The sequence below is a fragment of the Mirounga leonina genome, unplaced genomic scaffold (genome assembly GCF_011800145.1).
Source record: "Mirounga leonina isolate KUSES-001 unplaced genomic scaffold, KU_Mleo_1.0 Mir_129, whole genome shotgun sequence".
Classification (NCBI taxonomy): Eukaryota; Metazoa; Chordata; class Mammalia; order Carnivora; family Phocidae; genus Mirounga; species Mirounga leonina.
In genome coordinates this window covers 9841938-9860184 of record NW_023270323.1, presented here as the reverse complement: position 1 = coordinate 9860184, position 18247 = coordinate 9841938, and the positions used below count along the sequence as shown (strand labels likewise).

Below are 18247 nucleotides of genomic sequence, written 5' to 3'. Positions count from 1 at the left end.
GATAGATAGATAGATAGATAGATAGATAGATAGACGATCATTTCAGAAAGTGGTATGTCAAATAAAGAAGTTACATAGAGTCATGGGAGCCTTCCTTAAGGAAATAATATTTGAGCCGAAAACTGAAGAATAAGACCCAGCCATGCAAAGACCTGTTTGTTTTTTCTTTCACTGTGGTAAAATATCTATAACATAAAATTTACCATTTTTGAGTAGAGTTGTGCAACCACCCCAACCACCCATCTCCAGAACTTTTTCATTTCCCCAAACCGAAACTCTGTACCCGCTAAACAATCACTCTTCACCACCCCCACCCCACTGGCAACCACTATTCCACTTTCTGTTTCTATGAATTTGACTCCTGTAGGTACCTCATTTAAGTGTATTTGGTATACAGTATTTGTCCTTTGATGACTAGCATATTTCACTTAGCATAATGTCATCAAGGTTCATCCATCTGTCAGAATTTTTAAAACGAATATTCCAATATAAACATATACCACATTTTGTGGTGTTCTTCTATTGATAGACACTTGAATTACTTTCATCTTTTGGCTACTGTGAATAATGCTGATATGAATACAAGTGTACAAATCTCTATTTGAGTGCCTGTAAATACCCGGAAGTGGAATTGCTGGATCAGATGGTAACACCATGTTTAATCTTTTGAGGAACAAACTACTTTCCATATAACAGCTACACCACTTTACATTCCTACCAGCAAAGCACGAAGATCCCAGTTTACATCCATGCCAACTCTTGTTATTTTCCTTTTTTTTTCTTATTATGGTCATCCTAGTGAGTATGAAGTGGTATCTCATTATGATTTTGATTTATATTTCCCTCATGATTAGTGATGTTAAGCATCTTTTCATATACTTATTGCCCATTTTTATATCATCTTGGGGAAAATGTCTATTCAAATCCTTTGGCCTTTTATAATTGGGTTGTTTGGCCTTTGTTGTTGAGCTGTAGGAATTCTTTATATATTCTAGATATTAACTCCTTATCAGATACAAGATTTACAAATATTTTCTGCCATTCTATGCGTTGTCTTTTCACTTTCTTAATAAATGTTCTTTGAGACATGCAAATTTTTAATTTTGAAGAAGTTCAATGTATCTAGTTTTTCTTTTGTTGCCTGTGATTTTGGTGCTATATCTGAGAAATCACTGCCAAATTCAATGTCATGAGGCTTTTCCCTTATGTTTTCATCTAAGAGTTTTATACTTTTAGCTGTTGTGTTTAGGTCTTTGGTTCATTTTGACTTAATTTTTGTATATGGTATAAGATAAAGGTCTTGGCACCCTTGTCAAAAATCATTTGACCACATACATGAGAGTTAATTTGGTAGCTCTCTATTCTATTTCATTGGTCTCTATGTTTTTCTTTATGCCATTACCACAGTTTTTTGATTACTATAATTTCATTGAGGTTAGAGTTTTAAATCAGAGGTCACAGCAATTTCGAAGATCTAGAGTAGGGATCAGCAAACTTTTTCTGTAAAGGGCCAAATAGTAAATATCTGGGGCTTCACGGGCCATGTGCTCTCTGTCACAATTACTCCACCCTTCTATTATGGCACTAAAGTAGCCATAAACAATACATAATCAAATGGCTGTGGCTGTGTCCCAATAAAACTTTATCTTAATTGGTAACAGGACAGATTTGCCCCAAAGGCAGTATTTTGACACTCTTTGGACTAGAGGTCACAGTTGTGCATTTTCAAAGCCTTGAAGGAAGGCTAGTGTGACCAAAATAAAGGTGAGAGAGGAGGGAGCTGAGGTTGGAGAGGTAAGTAAGGGCCAGATGGCAGAAACTTGTAGACCACAAAGGGTATTTGATTTATTCTCTCTCACTCATTCACTCACCAAACATCCATCAGGGACCTACTGGGAGCTAGGGGCTGGGGCTACAAGGCTCAGTCCTCAGCCTCCCTGGAGTTTTGATATAGAGAAGAGGTGTAAGCTAAGGAGTTTTAATACAGATCATATTTCCTGCATCATGACATATGCTCTACTCCCTCACTTGAACCATGGGAGCTGCTCTGAGCTTTACCCTACTTTTAGTTCAAGCCTTTATTAATTGTCTCCAAGATGAGTGCAACTGTCCAGTCAAAAAGATTCTGCCTATAGCCTCACCTTCTTCCAAACTAGCCCCCACACTGCAGCAAGAAAATTCCTAAAATGTAATTGTGATTACACTCCCCAGCTTCAAACTATCACTATATCACTGTTAAGTCCAAACCCTTGGGACCCTGAGTGACCAGACCCTTGCCAACTTCTCAGCATCATCTGCTCTCTCTCCTCTTGGTGGGAAGTGCTAGCTGACGACCTGGGACATTGACTCACACAAACCCACATGAGAGCATGTTTGACTCATGATTAAGCACTGCGTAACACCTACATCGAAGAAGGGTATTTGCTATCTGGGTGAATTCTTGTTGTTCGTGTTTCTATTATAAAATATAATTATGAATTGAGCAAGACCTAGTAATAAAAGAGCAAACACATACAGAGATAGCCCAGCACATGTAAATGTAATATAAATTACAAGTGTAAATGCAAATTCTAAACCTGGGACCTGACCCACTGAATCAGAATCTCTGGAGGTGGGGCTCAGGAATCTGAGTTTTAGCAAGCTCCCCGGGGTGATTTTTAAGCATGATAAAGTTTGAGACCCACTGCTCTAAAACATTTATTCCTGCGGAGTAAAGGCCTTAATGGAGGCAACGTTTAAGACAAGCATGAGAATAATTTTGACAAAGAAGTAGAAATAGAATAATTTTTAACATACAAAGTTTTTGAAGTATGACATAAAAAGAAAACAGACCTAGTACATAACACTATATGTTGCGAAAGGTCCTGAGAGGATGAAGAAACTACAGGATAAACCTGACCTGGGAGCAATTGGGCTGGGGTTCAAATCCAGAACTCCCACTAACCAACTCTGTGCCTTGTAAGAAATTGCTTAACTAGAGTCTCAATTTCTGCACTAACAGGTTAGAATAATATGCCCCTTGACCTGCACCCTGTGATGATTGTGAAAATCATGTGGGATAACGTATTCGATGATGCTTTGTATGGAAGGATAACATGGTGATCAGGTTTCTTTTCCTGCTGTAACTCCTTACAACAGAATATATGCATCTTACGTTCTACACAGGAAATGGATAGGATTTTGAGTCTTGCAGTGACTCAAGAGATTTCTCTTTAGTGTAGGTTACAAGAGATACACAGCTGGAATGAGAGGTTGCTCTGGGCTTGATAAGAGAGAACAGAGGAAAGTGGCCTCACCTGAGAAAATGGTGCCGGAGCTTTGGCAGATGGTGGTAGGAATATCATTAATACCCCTGAACTCATCTGTGGCTTTACCATTTCTCCCCCCAGAAAAGTTTAATTAAAACCTATAACAGGGGCGCCTGGGTAGCTCAGTCATTAAGTGTCTGCCTTCGGCTCAGGTCATGATCCTAGGGTCCTGGGATCGAGTCCCACATCGGGCTCCCTGCTCAGCGGGAAGCCTGCTTCTCCCTCTCCCACTCCCCCTGCTTGTGTTCTCTCTCTGGCTGTGTGTGTCTCTCTCTCTGTCAAATAAATAAAATCTTAAAAAAAAAAAACAAAAAAACCTTTATAAGAAAAAAGAAAAAACCTATTAACAGCTTTGGCCAATGTTCAGTCCCAGACATTCTTACTGCCTAGCAGTTGCTGTTGTGTGGGCTGTTTACAACAACTTCTGTGCTGATTGGTCAAGGTTTGTGCCACACAGGTTGTTAAACTTTTAAGTAACACCTCTGGTGATACCCCATGATAGAAAGGAATGTTATTTGAAGCTTATTTCAAACAGAAGCAATTCTCCTCCCTCTGGGATGGTTTAATGGGTTCCTACAGTGCTTCACCAGGCCTGCGCATTCCCTGGACCTTTGACCCCAGTGCATACTTTTCAACTTAATGACAGATAGTTTCAGCATGTTCATTCATCACCAACAACACAATTTGTAATTTATTCTGTTTCAAGCATATTTCTCCGGCTGACGAAGCTATGAGCCACTATTCTGGAAGGATTCCCATGCATGTGTGGGTAAGAATTCTACTTCTATGCTGGGGTTTCTTTCATTCATTTCACGAAGCGAGGACAGCCCAGGCCACCACACTCTTTTCTTTCCCCCTTTTTTCCCATTGCTATTTTCTCCCCTCAACTACAGACAGAATAGGTAGACTTCCTGTCTATTCATTTTTTTCCTCTTAGCTTGTCTCTTTTGGATTAAAAGCGACTTTCAGATAAATGTGAATCATTTAAGAGAGGGAGCTACTCCCAGGAGAGTCTAAAGGCCTCTCCTAAGAAAACAAAACATGGTAATTATATTCCTTACTTGAACTGACGTTCAACCATGTAATAGATTCATATGCCTTACAATCTTTATACCTCGAAATGGTAGGTGGAAGACACCAGTTATTTTTTGAGCATGCATAATCTTTAAATTGAAAGGAAAATGTTCAAAGTGACGACTAGCTCTATCAGTTGAGGTGTGATATGACAATCCCCTAAATTGCAAAAATTAAAAATTTCTAGCTCTGCTCAAAGTGACCCCATGCAGTGTAAGGAGTGGCCCAACATTCTCTCTCACTTGGGGTGACTTGGCTTCCCACATCTAGGAACAGTTGAACAGAAACCCCAAATTTTAGATAGTCCGTTAAGCGGATACAACCAGGGCAGGGATGGTGACTGATTTTCTTTTCGGGTGCTCTTCATAAATCACAGACTTGGTTAATACCTTCATTCCACCAGCATCCCCCAATCCTTTTCCCCCAAAGCAAAAAAAAAATCTAGAGGATCGAAGCCCTTGTTACTCAAGGCATGGTTCACGCACCAGCAGATCTGAGGCTGCCTGCAAGCCTGTCAGAAATGCAGAGTCTCAGGCCCAAACCAGACCCACGGCATTCTGCTACCTTTTTAACTAAATGTCCAAGTGATTCATATTCACATTAAAGGATGATTAGTACTGGTTTAACTGACACATTTGTTAAAGAGCATACCAAAAAAGAATCAAGATTCTCTACTTAGAACACCTGAAAAAATAAAAACAGACAACTCACTTCAATTACGACGGGTGATGCTGGAAGGAAAGAGCCCCCAGCCTTGGCCAAGAGGCAGGGTGATGCGGAGACTTCTATCCTTGTAGGTTTTCCTTTAGAGACTTCAGCCCCAGATCCATGTCCCTTAAAGTTCCAGGAACTTCCTTTTGCCGGCCCACGGGGACAAGAGAAAGAATCAGAGAGGAAATGCAGCCCCTCAGCGAGGTCCTGCAATGACCAGAAAGACCGAGGCTTTCCAAAGAAACTAGCCTTGAGGAGACGGCCACGGGGAAATGAACAGTTCTCATATCTCCCTGAGATCCTTTCTTCTGCCCCATGAGCCGGGCATTACCCACATTTCCTTCTCGACCACTGAGATTCAAACCGACGACCTAATGCCTCCAATCCACCTGGGATCCTTTCCCGGCGTTCCCGGCAAGGGGATGGGAAAGGGAGAAAAAGGCACGCGTCAGAGAGATATTTTTATCTTTCTCTTTGTGCAACAGAATCCTGATGACAGCATCTCCGACACTAGCAACAACTTGAGCAAAAATCAAAACCAATCCTAGCAAATAGTTCTGCTCTGTGTAAACTTCCTGTCCTTCGCTAGCTCTGACGAAATCAGGGGTCTCCTCTCATAGGCCCTGCCTTCTGGCAAAAAAAAGTGCCAGCAGGAAGAGAACACATTTGAAAGGAAGTGAAAGAAACCAAAGCAAAGACAGCATTAGGTTTCAGGGCAAAGACCCACCAGAGACTGGAAAAGGAGAGAGCAGCTATATTTAGAACATGCTAGCCTTCTAATGTTAGCTTTTCTAACCCAGAAATACAAGAGGAAGGTAAGACCGTACTAAATAGGCATTTCATATTCTGAAAACATGATGATGTCAAGTGAAATAATAGGACAATAATAGGGTAAAAAATTATTTATGTGATATTACTGTGATCCTGTGTGATCCTTTTCCTAGTTGTTGCACAGTTGACCATTTTGCTGTGATGTAAGCATATGGGCAATGCAGAGGTACCTGTATCTCGCCTGGAATGTAATTAAGCAAGGCATGTGTGCATTCTACTCGTAGTGCAATTATCTGTATTAAGCAAGGCCTAAAGGTAAAAAGCAACCAGTGCAAAGTTACAAACTTCCTAATCAATGGTATATTTATTTATTTATTTAAAGAGTTTATTTATTTATTTATTTCACAGAAAGAGAGAGCACGAGCAGGGGTAGTGGCAGGCAGAGGGAGAAGGAGAAGCAGGCTCCCAGCTGAGCAGAGGGCCTGATGCGGGGCTTGATCCCAGGACCGTGGGACCATGACCTGAGCCGAAGGCAGACGCTTAACCAGCTGAGCCACCCAGGCATCCCTCAATGGTACATTTAAATCCATAGAGATGCAGACGCTTTATTCACCCAGTTACCTTATCCCCCTACCTCCCTCTCCTCCAACAACCCTCAGTTTGTTTCCTATGATTAAGAATCTCTTATGGTTTGTCTCCCTCTCTGGTTCCATCTTGTTTTATTTTTTCCTCTCTTCCCCTATGATCCTCTGTTTTGTTTCTTAAATTCCACATATGAATGAGATCATATGATAATTGTCTTTCTCTGATCGACTTATTTTGCTTAGCATAATACCCTCTAGTTCCATTTTGCCATTTCCAAGGTTTATTCTAAACCAAATAGAGCTAACTTCACAAATACAATTTTAAGGATAATTAAGACATATATTAAAAATAAATAACCACAATTCTAAGAATCAGCTAGACACTGTTGGGGAAAAAAAGGAATGTATGACACAGTACCTGCCCTCCATGGGTTGGGTAGACAAGACTAACATACATGACCCAACAGGAGGTCTGGCTGAATACCATATTAGTTCAGGCAGTAGGTAGGGGGAGAAAGGAGAACCCAGCATAGCTTATAGATCGTGGATCCTCACTTCCTACTGATGTAGACCTATTGCCGACTTGGCTAAGATGACCCAGTGAACCCGTAGCAAGGTTCAGAGTAATTGGGCTCAAGCGCTCATGATTCCCCTGTATTCCAGAACAATAAACATTAGATAAATCTTTGCTTGAGAAGTAACTAAAGCCTCTCTTCCACTGAGGCAAATCTAAGTGATTCCAATTTAAGGAAACACATATTGCTTTTCTGACAGAAGGTTACACAAACTTTAACTTTCAATTTTCTCCCATGTTTCATGTAATGTAATTTTATGTTGTCAAATATAATATTAAGACAATAGTAATGCAGTAAAAAAAAAAAAAAGAAAGAAAAGAAGGAAGGAGGGAAGGAAGGAAGGTAGCAAGGAAGAGAGAGGTCAAAAGAGGAAAGTAGGAAAGGAGCAATGAAATTAGAATCTAAATGTTTACCAGTAAGGATATGGTTAAATAAAATGTAGCATAGGCATACAATGGAATATTATACAACAGTTTAAAAGAATGAGGTAGAAATATATGTACTGTCTTGACAAAGAAAGATCTCCAAGATATATTAATTATAAAAAGCAAGTTGCTAACTAACATGTGCATACCCTCACAAAACAAAACTACATGTTTTTATATGTACCCATCTATGTATATAATCACATAGAAAAAACTTCTGAAAAAACATGACCCCAAATGGCAGCAATCTCTGGGTAGTATGGGATTAGGAGGTAGGGATGCTTTGTTGACAACATATATCTCTGTTGTTTAAAGATTTCCCATATATTTTCTATTTCTCTTAGAGTTAAAGCCAAAGAACTTTCTATCTCCAACCCTACTTCTCTGGTCTCATTCTCCCCTTTGCTAACTGTAATGTAGCCAGACCTATCTCTTTGCTGTACCTCAAACGTACATACACCGACCCACCTCAGGGTCTTTGCATGAGCTCTTCCCTTTGCCCAGAATGATCTTCCCCCATTTATATATAGGACTCATTCCTTCACTTCCTTCCAGTTTTTCTTCAAATGGTAACTTCTCAGTGAGGCCTACCCTGACCTCCCAAATTAAAACTGCAGTTCCTTCTACTAGCATTCTTGATCTGCCTCATCTTATTTTTGTTGAGAGCGCTTATCACCTTTTGACACATGTAATTTCCCTATTTATTATGTTTGCTTTTCTCCTTCCAATAGCATGTAAGCTCTATGAGGGCATGGCTTTTTATTTGCTTTGTTCATGAAAAAATCCTTAGTCCCTAGAATTTGTGCCTAGTATACCACTAGATGCTTAATAAATGTACTAATAAAGCCACAAATTTCCCCAAGAATATATTCATGTATTTTTTGTATATATTTATCAAAGATAATCACCAATCACAAACAAACAAAAAAAATTCTAAAAAGTTAGAATAAAATGCCTGAGGACCTCCTGGCTTCTATGGAACAAGATTTGAAAATCTCTGGCTGAAAGCCAAATAAGGTAGAATGCATAGGACAAAAGCTTATTGAATGGAAGTCCTTCCATTGACTTAGCACACTATCTAATTATTTTTTTTTTTTAAGATTTTATTTATTCATTTGAGACAACAGAGATACAGAGAGAGAGAGCATGAGCAGTGGGAGAGGCAGAGGGAGAGGAAGAAGCAAACTCCCCACTGAGTCAGGAGCCCGATGTGGGACTTGATCCCAGGACCCTGGGATCATGACCTGAGCCGAAGGCAGACACTTAACCATCTGAGCCACCCAGGTGCCCCACTATCTAATTATTTTGCAAACAACTAGGAGCAAACCAACCACTCCTAGAACCTCTGTGAAATACCCAGCTATTTCTTCATAGAGGCAAAAGGCCACTTAGAGGTGAAAGTCCCTTATTTCTTATAAGGGCAACACTGTGCCAAAGGTGACAAGTTGTAACAAAAGTCATGCATAGTTGTTCTTGGAGAGCTCTGTTATTTCTCTCAAAAAATGTATATCCCTAAGAATGTAGATGGAATTTAATCCCCAATCTTGTTGAAGCAGGTACTGAAGTCCTTGAAGCTGGAGAGTGAGAAAGGTTTGAAACGGCCAACATCATCCCCCACTTCAAAGTAGAAGTCTTTTAGCTAGTGATTTTTTTAAATCAGAATCAGTAGCTCAGAGGCACCTGGGTGGCTCAGTCGTTAAGTGTCTGCCTTTGGCTCAGGTCATGATCCCGGGGTCCTGCGATCGAGCCCCGCATCGAGCCCCGCATCGAGCCCTGCATTGGGCTCCCTGCTCCACGGGAAGCCTGCTTCTCCCTCTCCCACTCCCCCTGCTTGTGTTCTTCCCTCTCTCGCTGTGTCTCTCTCTGTCAGGTAAATAAATAAAATCTTAAAAAAAAAAAAAAAAGAATCAGTAGCGTGGCCGTGGAGAGGAATCCACTCCAAATTAACAAGGTAGGGAAGTCGGGTCCGCAGATAAATATTTTGCCAGTCTTATTTCCCCCCTGTCTTAACCATTCCTCAGGGCTCTGAGAGGCAGTAACAGAGAACACTTCCTTGCTTAGCCATTAAAATTATGAAAGGGTTGGGGCACCTGGGTGGCTCAGTTGGTTAAGCGTCTGCTTTTGGCTCGGGTCATGACCCCAGGGTCCTGGGATAGAGCCCCATGTCGGGCTCCCTGCTCAGCGGGGAGCCTGCTTCTGCCGCTCGCCCTGCTCGTGCTCTCTCTCTCTAATAAATAAATTAAAAAAAAAAAATTTTATAAAAAAAAAGAAAAGAAAATTATGAAAGGGCCTTTTCTGGTATCCCAATCTTTTGTTTTCCATCTTGGATTGGTTTATAATGGTGTCTTCAGAATTCTCTAGAATGAACCCAAAGAAATTTGGGATAATCTATTCCTATGTTCCAGAGTATGGAAAAGTTGCTCCAAATTTCCTTTAAGGCTTAGAAGCAAACCAAGACTTAGCAATTGTTTAATAAAAGTCAAAAATTCTGTGTTCCGGGCGCCTGGGTGGCTCAGTTGGTTAAGCGACTGCCTTCGGCTCAGGTCATGATCCTGGAGTCCCGGGATCGAGTCCCACATCGGGCTCCCTGCTCGGCGGGGGGTCTGCTTCTCCCTCTGACCCTCTTCCCTCTTGTGCTGTCTCTCATTCTCTCTCTCAAATAAATAAAATCTTAAAAAAAAAAAAATTCTGTGTTCCATATCTTTATTATCAAGACTCACAATGATTATTTACAAGTTCCTCAGCACTTATAGCTTTGGTTTCTCATTTTGCCAGTTATCAACTTCTGAGAGTTAAGGGCCTCATTCTAGGCTTTTTAGTCTGACAGTATGATGCTGTTCAAACAGCACTTATTTAATCAAGTCTTTATATTCAGCATTATAAACCAAATGATAATATAAACAGAGCTATAAACATGACCTAAAATAAAATCACACTTGTAATAGAACTTTGAAATGCCAAATCTGCTTCAGTGGTTGCTTCCAAATATTAAAAGCCATATAGGACAAGAAAAAATTAGTAACTATGACAAACTGTCTTTATTAACTCTTCATACTTGTTATTTACTGAACCAGAGACACAAGAAGCTCTGGAAGAGGAAAGCTCAAATCAAAGGAAGTATTTTTATTAAGCTGACCAACCCCACCTCTGTTTATTGCCTGGTACATTTGTGCAGCTGTTAGTAAATGTTTACAATCTGAGAAATCTAGGTACAATAAAGTTGATGACTGGGGTCTAGATCAACTTCATAGAGAAGAGAGACACTCCGGAGGGCAACACCGCCTGATTTTTCCTTTTCTTCACAAAGCTAAAGATCTGGACAACAATACAGCAAATTTTATATATTTTTACATAATCATGCATTTGTATGTTTGTGTATATCTTCTGTGGCAGAGAAGGCAAGGGAAAGTGGTGTAAGGGAAGGAAAGAGTTCAAAATAGTGCAAAGTTAGAAACAATGTGCCTCACAACAGGGGACTGCAACATAAACTATGGTATATGATATCACAATCACAAAAATTAGCAAGTAGATGGTCTATATGGATGCATGGCATATGAACTGTCTAGGGAGTAAAACTTGTTGCTCTTAGATATAGTTCCTGGGCACCTGCAAATTAAACTGACAGATGACAGACTGACAGGAGAAAAAAGGTTTACTCATATGTAAGTTAGAGACTTACCTACCTAACTTAGTAGGGGAATGAGGAGAGTGGAGGAAAGGCTTTTATGGGAAGAAAAAATAAGTTTCTTTAGGAAAGACAAATGGGTTTTTAGAAGAACAAACTGGAGATTTAAAAAAAGTTTGTGATAATATCTGTTTATGAATGTGTGAGTGGTCTTTTCTATCTTCTTCATGGCCATGAACGATTTGACTTATGGTAGGATTACTCTTGTTCTCTCTTCTAGGAGTAGACCCATCCTAAAGAGGGATTTATGACAGCCTCATTTTTCAGAAGTTTCTGCTTTTAATGAGATAACAGAGGCACCAAGAAGGCTTCTTTCTGCATCTGTTGATTCTCAGTTTCCTTCAACTCAAAATAATCCTTATGTCAAAGTGGCATATGCTGATCCCCTTCAATATAAAATTGTATCAGTTGAAGAAAATCAGAACTAAAATAACATGAATGTATTCACTGACTTTAAAATGTAAAAAAAAAAAAAGATGCATGATCATGGCAGGGATCAGAAATTAGTTTGGAATAAAGAAAACAGAGTTTTAACAGTTATTATTAAGTTTCTTGTTCTGTAGATTTACTAAAATTCATAGCCATCAGTCATTTTTTAAAGAAGGGAGCGGTATTAGACTATTAAGAAATCCAGTCAGGCAGAGAGAGAAATAATGAAAAAAGAGAAAAAGTAGAAAGGTAAGGAGAGGAAAAGAAAGGCACATACGGGGAGAGGAAAAAAAAACCAAACCCAAACACAGAGAGAAACATTTACCACAAGCAAAACTGACACCTAGAGAGACACGAATTAGTGGCAGAAAATGGGATATATGACTGTGTGGGTTGTGTATTAACTATTTATGTCTCACAACAACCTGTATGCTGTTATTAGCCCCATTTTGCAAATGACGGAATTGACTCACAGCATGGGTTGAATAACTTCCTGGGTTATTTAGGTGAGTAGGAGAGGACTCAGGCAACTCAGACTTCACACTCAAGCATTTTGTCCTGATGTTTCTGATGCAGACATGTCAACATTTCAGAAGATAATTTTCAATCAACCCTTGAAATTAGTGACAAATGATTCTGCAACATAACATAGATCTTTATTTTTAAAATAGGCTCCATGCCCAACGTGGCACCCAATATGGGTCTTGAACTCATGACACTGAGATCAAGACCTGAGCTGAGATCAAGAGTTGAATGTTTGGGGCCCCTGGGTGGCTCAGCTGGTTAAGCGGTTAAGAGTGTGCCTTCGTGCCTTCGGCTCAGGGCATGCTCCCTGCTCAACAGGGAGTCTGCTTCTCCCTCTGCCTCTGCCCCTCCCCCAGCTTGTACTCTCTCTCTCACTCCCTTACTCTCAAATAAATAAATAAATAAAATCTTAAAAAAAAAAAAAAGAGTCGAATGCTTAACCGACTGAAGCACCCGAGGTGCCCCTAACATAGATCTTTCTGACATCCAAAACATTTTTTCTGCCTTTGTTTTGATAAAGTTTATTTTTGAAATAAATATTTATTTTCCCCTCCCCCAAATTCTAAAGCTTTCCATCTTTAGAGAAATGACAGTGCTCTTCCCTTTCATCTACACCACTAGGGTAGAGCACATTCATTCATTCCCTCCTTCATTCAGCAGATGAAGGAAGCTGAGTAAAGTTACCTAGCCCCCGTCCTCAAAGAACTGCACAGTGACCTCTGGGATACAGCCTAGAAGCCAGTCCCTGGTTTGACATCTAACAAACCTCTTGAACACAAGAGGTTAAGATTAAAAACGCTGATTCTTATTTTCTCTTGGTTTCTAAATAGGAACTTTAAGGCAGGAATTCTCTCATGACTTCGGCTTTAAGCTTTGGCATTAGAAATGCCTCTCACATTTCTTTGATCCTTGAAAGCAGATTTAGCATCAGAATATATCACAGTGGAAAGATGTCCCAGGCAACACCTAAGAAGGCTCCTAGATTTTTATCTTCTTACATTATCATTGTTTCTGGGTCATACTTTCTCAGCTGTGCCAGCATAACTTGCCAGCACCGATTGAACAAGATCTTAAAACAACGGTGCTGGGCCCGCCTATCCAATTTGGTTGTAACTGAAGAAACCTGAAGACTTCATTCCTCTTAGTAACACAGTGATCTTTCTTCTTTCCATGATTCATCTTTTGGGAAGGGTGTACTCTCAAGTTTTAAAGTAAGGCTCGGGAATGAGATAATAACTCTTCCCTATTTGAATTATGTCTTTCATGCATTCCAAACTTTTCTGAATGCCTACGATGTGCCAGACTGTTGTTAAGATTATATAGAAAGTACCTGCCCTGGAGGAATTAACAATCTAAAGGTGAAGAAAGGAAGGAAACAAAGTGTTATAATACTGGGCAGTAGGAGCCTCAAATGTAGTCAGGAATGCAGTGTAGGAGGTTGGCTAACTTTTGTCGCGGTCTCAGTGTGCTTTTACTATGTCCTTTCTTCTGACAGTTTTCCCATTATTCCATTCTTCCTGGTTTTCCGTAAATAGCTGCAGCATTCTCAGGTTCCTTATGAATTTTTTCCCCATTTAATTACTAATATATTCGTACTTAATATTTCCGGGAAATAATTGACTTTGGGATGAAATAGGGCTGCATTTGAATCCCTAGCCAGCACCCTCAAGTAGTTGCTTTTTGTATTTTATTATGCAGGAGTTTGGATCTGTTTAGAAATCCTATCCAATGAGCCATGGGTTGGAATGGGAGCTCTGCTGGGATGGAGACAGCTCCTCCCTCCACTTCTCTGTCCAGCTCTGGGCAAGTATCTTCTCTCTGCATGCTCACATGACCTAGGAACGGCCTCGTCAGCTTGGCATGATCTCACGATCCTAGCTCCTCCCATGATACAGTTAGAGAACCCATCCATCCCTAAATACTGTGTAGGTTGTGTAGAGAGAATCTGATTGGTTGTTGACTAGCTAAGGATAGACTCTATCCAGGATGTGGTCCAAACCGCAAGAAGTGTCTGTTGGTGCAAACAGAGCCACCCAGGCCAAAAGTTTTAACAAGTTATGAATCGGGCACGGTTCCTGGGAATGAGGGTTTGAACCGGACAGAAACCCCCATGGGACCTTGGACAAATTCCTCGGTCTTTGCAGCCTTCTCCGCGAAGTGCTGTTAATACTTAGTGGATACTGTGCTCCGCTGCCACAACCTACCTTCAGGGCTGAAGAAACCTCCCCCAGCCGCTGGGAGCCGGGCCATCCTCCCCGAGTACTTCTCTAGGGAGGGGAGAGCCTCCCTGCCGACAGTCGTGGCCTCTTTCCAAAGACCGTCTGCACCCCCTGGCTGCTCCCCGCCGGCCTCTAAAGGCCGGCTCCCCCGGCGGGAGGAGGCGGAGCCGCGGAGCCGCGTGCGCAGGCTGTCCCTCCGCCTCAGTGGGGGCTCTGACGCCGGTTCTGCCTCAGTTGGGCGGGGCCGCCGCAGGGGGAAGGAAGGGAGGAAGGGAGGGAGGAAGGGAGGAAGGGGGGGGGAGGAACTAGAAAAGGAAATACAAGAAAAAGGAGGAGGAGGAGAGAGGCAACCAGCTGTCCGGCAAATGCCAAGGGAGTGAAGGAAACGAGTCCTCGGGCGTCGCACGGCTCGGGGAGCGGCCGCGGGGCGCAGCCCGGTGCTCTGAGAGCCCGCGGCCCGCAGCAACCCCGCCCAGCGCGCGGCCCGGCGCCCCCGCGCTCCTCGCGGCTGGGTCCCCGCAGGCAGGCCGCCCGGCCCGGCGCCCCCGCGCTCCTCGCGGCTGGGTCCCCGCAGGCAGGCCGCCCGGCCCGGCGCCCCCGCGCTCCTCGCGGCTGGGTCCCCGCAGGCTGCCGGGCCCGGCGCCCCCGCGCGGCGGCAGAAACCGCGGATCCCCGCAGCCGTACCGCCTCGGCAGCCCCTCAGAGCCAGGCACCAGAGTCCGCGCTGGGCAAGGCGTTGTGGAAAACCGACCTCTGGGCTCCCGGATCAAATTAGAACACAGACCCGCTGGGGATAAACGTCAAAACAGCAGACCGCTGGGGACAGAAGGTTGTGGGGTTTTACAGGAAAATACAGGTCCTGGGTCCTTTCTATAGGAACCTGGTAAGTGCTGCCAGCCTTGTTCATTATGTCTTCAGGGTGGCCTCACGACCCGCGCTGGTATTGGACATCTCAACCTCATTACTAAGTATACATCGAGGTCGGCGAGATGTCAGCATTGATACCAAGTTTCTGGAACAAAGGATTCTACAGAAAAACAGGTGAAAGGGAGGGGGAGGCTTCAAGAATGAGGAAGAGAAAAGAAAGTGTTCAAAGTCAAGCCTTACTGAAGCATTAGTGTGTAGATCTTAATTTCCATCTGTTTTTACGTTTCTATAGCGGTTTCGAAAGGTCTTAGGAGTGCAGTGAATGTGGGAAAGCCTTCCCTGAAAGGTTTAACTTCTTTCAGCATCAGAAAGTCCACACTGCGGGGGAGGGGCGCTGCTGGGTGACTCTGTGGGTTAAGGGTTTGCCTTGGGCTCAGGTGCTGATCTGGCATGATCTTTGGGTCCTCCAATTGAGCCCACCTCAGGCTCCCTGCTCAGGGGTGGGGGGGGCCTGCTCTCCCTCACCTTTTCCCTCTGCCCCTCCCCACCCAAGCTCTCCCCCTCTCTCAAATAAATAAATGAAATCTTTAAAAAATAAAATAAAGGGGTGCCTGGGTGGCTCAGTTGGTTAGGCGACTGCCTTCAGCTCAGGTCATGATCCCGGAGTCCCGGGATCGAGTCCCACATCGGGCTCCCTGCTCAGCGGGGAGTCTGCTTCTCCCTCTAACCCTACCCCCTCTTGCGCTCTCTCTCTCACTCTCTCTCTCTCAAATAAATAGAATCTTTAAAAAATAAATAAATAAAATAAAAAAGTAAAATAAAGTTCATACTGTGAAAAAGCCTTATGAACGCAACCAGTGTGGAGAATTCTTCCCTCACATCTCCATTTTCCTTCAACACCAGAGAATTCACATTGAGGCAAAGCCTTGTCAAGTGCAGCAAATGTGGGAAACTCTTTGGCCTAAGCTCCAGCCTTATTGTACAGAAGAGTTCACACTGGAGCAAGGCATTGTGAGTGCAGAGTATATGGGAAACTCTGCACTGCTGATTGTGACTTCATTCAACACAGAAGAGTTCACATGGGAGAAAGACCTAATGAGTGCAGGGAATGTGGGAAAGCCTTTAGAGTCCAATTTGCTCAGCACCAAAAAATTCACACCAGAGAAAGGCCTCACCAGTGCAACAAATATGAGCAAGCTTTCAGCTGAAGGTTTAACTTCACTCAGCACCAGAAAGTTCACCACCATACAAGAAGGCATCTTGTGTTGGGCAAATGCAGGAAAGTCTTCAGCCAATGTCTGCTCTGATTCAGTACTAGAAACTTCACAAAGCGGGGGCAGACATCTGGGTGGCTCAGGTGGTTGTGCTTCTGGCTCCTGGTTTCAGCTAGGATCATGATCTCGGGGTCCTAGGATGGAACCCCTTGATGGGCTCTGTGCTCAGCAGGGAGTCTGCTTGAGGATTTTTCCTCTTCTTCTGCCGCTCCCCCCACTCAGGCCACGCACACACTCTCTCTCTCAAATAAATAAATAAATAAATCTTAAAAAAAAAAAAACTTCACAAAGCAGATCAGCTTTAAGATAAGTGCAGTAAATCTGAGAAAGCCTTCAGCTGATTCATTTCCTGGGCACAGGAAAGTTCACATGAAGCAAAGTCATAGACATGCAGGGAACATGCTCTCTCCTTGTTCAATATAATGACACTGAAGGAGAACCTTTTTAAGGGAGACATGTTCCTGAAGTTGAAACTCATACATCTGAATATACACAGTGGAGAAACCCGCCCCCCCCCCATAAGTTCCAGATATGTGGGAAGCTTCCAGCAGTTGTTCTGTACTTCCTAACTTGCTTGGGGCGCTTGCCAAAATTGTCACTGCCAGTTACTGTGGCACAAGTAATCTCAGCTCTACCACCTGCCAGGTCTCCATGGTGTGCATTAGTCACTCCCAACCTGTTCAGGAAAGTAGATATCTGTGCTCTCTCTAGAGAAAATAACAAGCAGCATGAGCCTTTATGGGGACCTGTTCCTTTTTCTCTAATTAGGGCACATCCCTGACCCAGTTGTATCCTAAAGGACTTTATCTCAGTTCTGCTGGTCACTTGCAGAGGAGATTCACCTTCATGGACATTTTTGTTCTTCAGTGATGCTCATGGTGGATTTTTCCAGCCTCCACGTCACCAACCTGTGTGACTCATGAACTGGCTGCCTTACCTTGCTTTGGTTTATGCAATAATAAAGGCCTCATTTTATTTAAACCAAAAATCAAACAAAACAAAACAACTCTAAAGGGGCATCCCAATTTCAGAGCTTCCTGTGGAGGGACATGGGTCTTTGCATCACAACCCAACTTCTCCCTCTGCCCATTCCTGCCTATTTCCCATCCCTGTCACATGTGTTGTTGCCAAGTGCACTCCCTAATAAACTTCGAATCTAATCTCTGTCTCAGAGCCTGCTTCCCAGGCAATGCAATCTATAGCAATAACTTAACCCACTTTGCAATATTTTAGAAAGCAATAAATAAGACATTGTAAATAAAGGTGCCTAGGGACACAACTCCAGAGACACATTTATTGAAGGTTAGTCCTTTTGGCTCTTATCATGAAAAGTTTTCTATCACTTCTATCAAGGCTTTGTGCCCTACTAGCTTGTATACATTTTGTGTTATAGAGAACTATTCTTTTTTTTTTTTTTTTTTTTAAGATTTTATTTATTTGACAGAGAGAGAGACAGCCAGAGAGGGAACACAAGCAGGGGGAGTGGGAGAGGGAGAAGCAGGCTTCCCGCGGAGCAGGGAGCCTGATGCGGGGCTCAATCCCAGGACCCTGAGATCATGACCTGAGCTGAAGGCAGACACTCAACAACTGAGCCACCCAGGCACCCCCGTAGGGAACTATTCTTGCCTTGCTGACATTGCGCTCCTTTTTTCTGTGCTCTGCATTAACTTGCAAAATTTGCTCTTTAAGAGTATTTTCACTCAGGTCAAGGCCAGCTTCATGGGTGCAAAACCTGCATAGCTGCATGAGACCCAGTTCTTAAAAGGGTCCCACACTTGGTTTAGTGTTCTGCAGTTGTTG

At 42.7% G+C, this 18247-nt stretch overlaps 1 protein-coding gene across 5 annotated transcripts in view; it reads right to left on the bottom strand.

Moving 5' to 3' along the window:
* ABCG2 (ATP binding cassette subfamily G member 2 (Junior blood group)) overlaps positions 1-14458 on the bottom strand; it is a 144070-nt gene extending 129612 nt beyond the window's left edge. For 3 of the 5 annotated variants that reach the window (XM_035004539.1, XM_035004540.1, XM_035004542.1), the window contains exon 1: positions 5094-5688. The gene's annotated coding sequence lies outside the window, so the exon portion shown is untranslated. Of the gene's footprint in view, positions 1-5093; positions 5689-14291 lie in introns of those variants that run through there. The other 2 variants (XM_035004538.1, XM_035004544.1) reach the window with 1 other exon arrangement.
* Positions 14459-18247: the final 3789 nt, after the last annotated feature.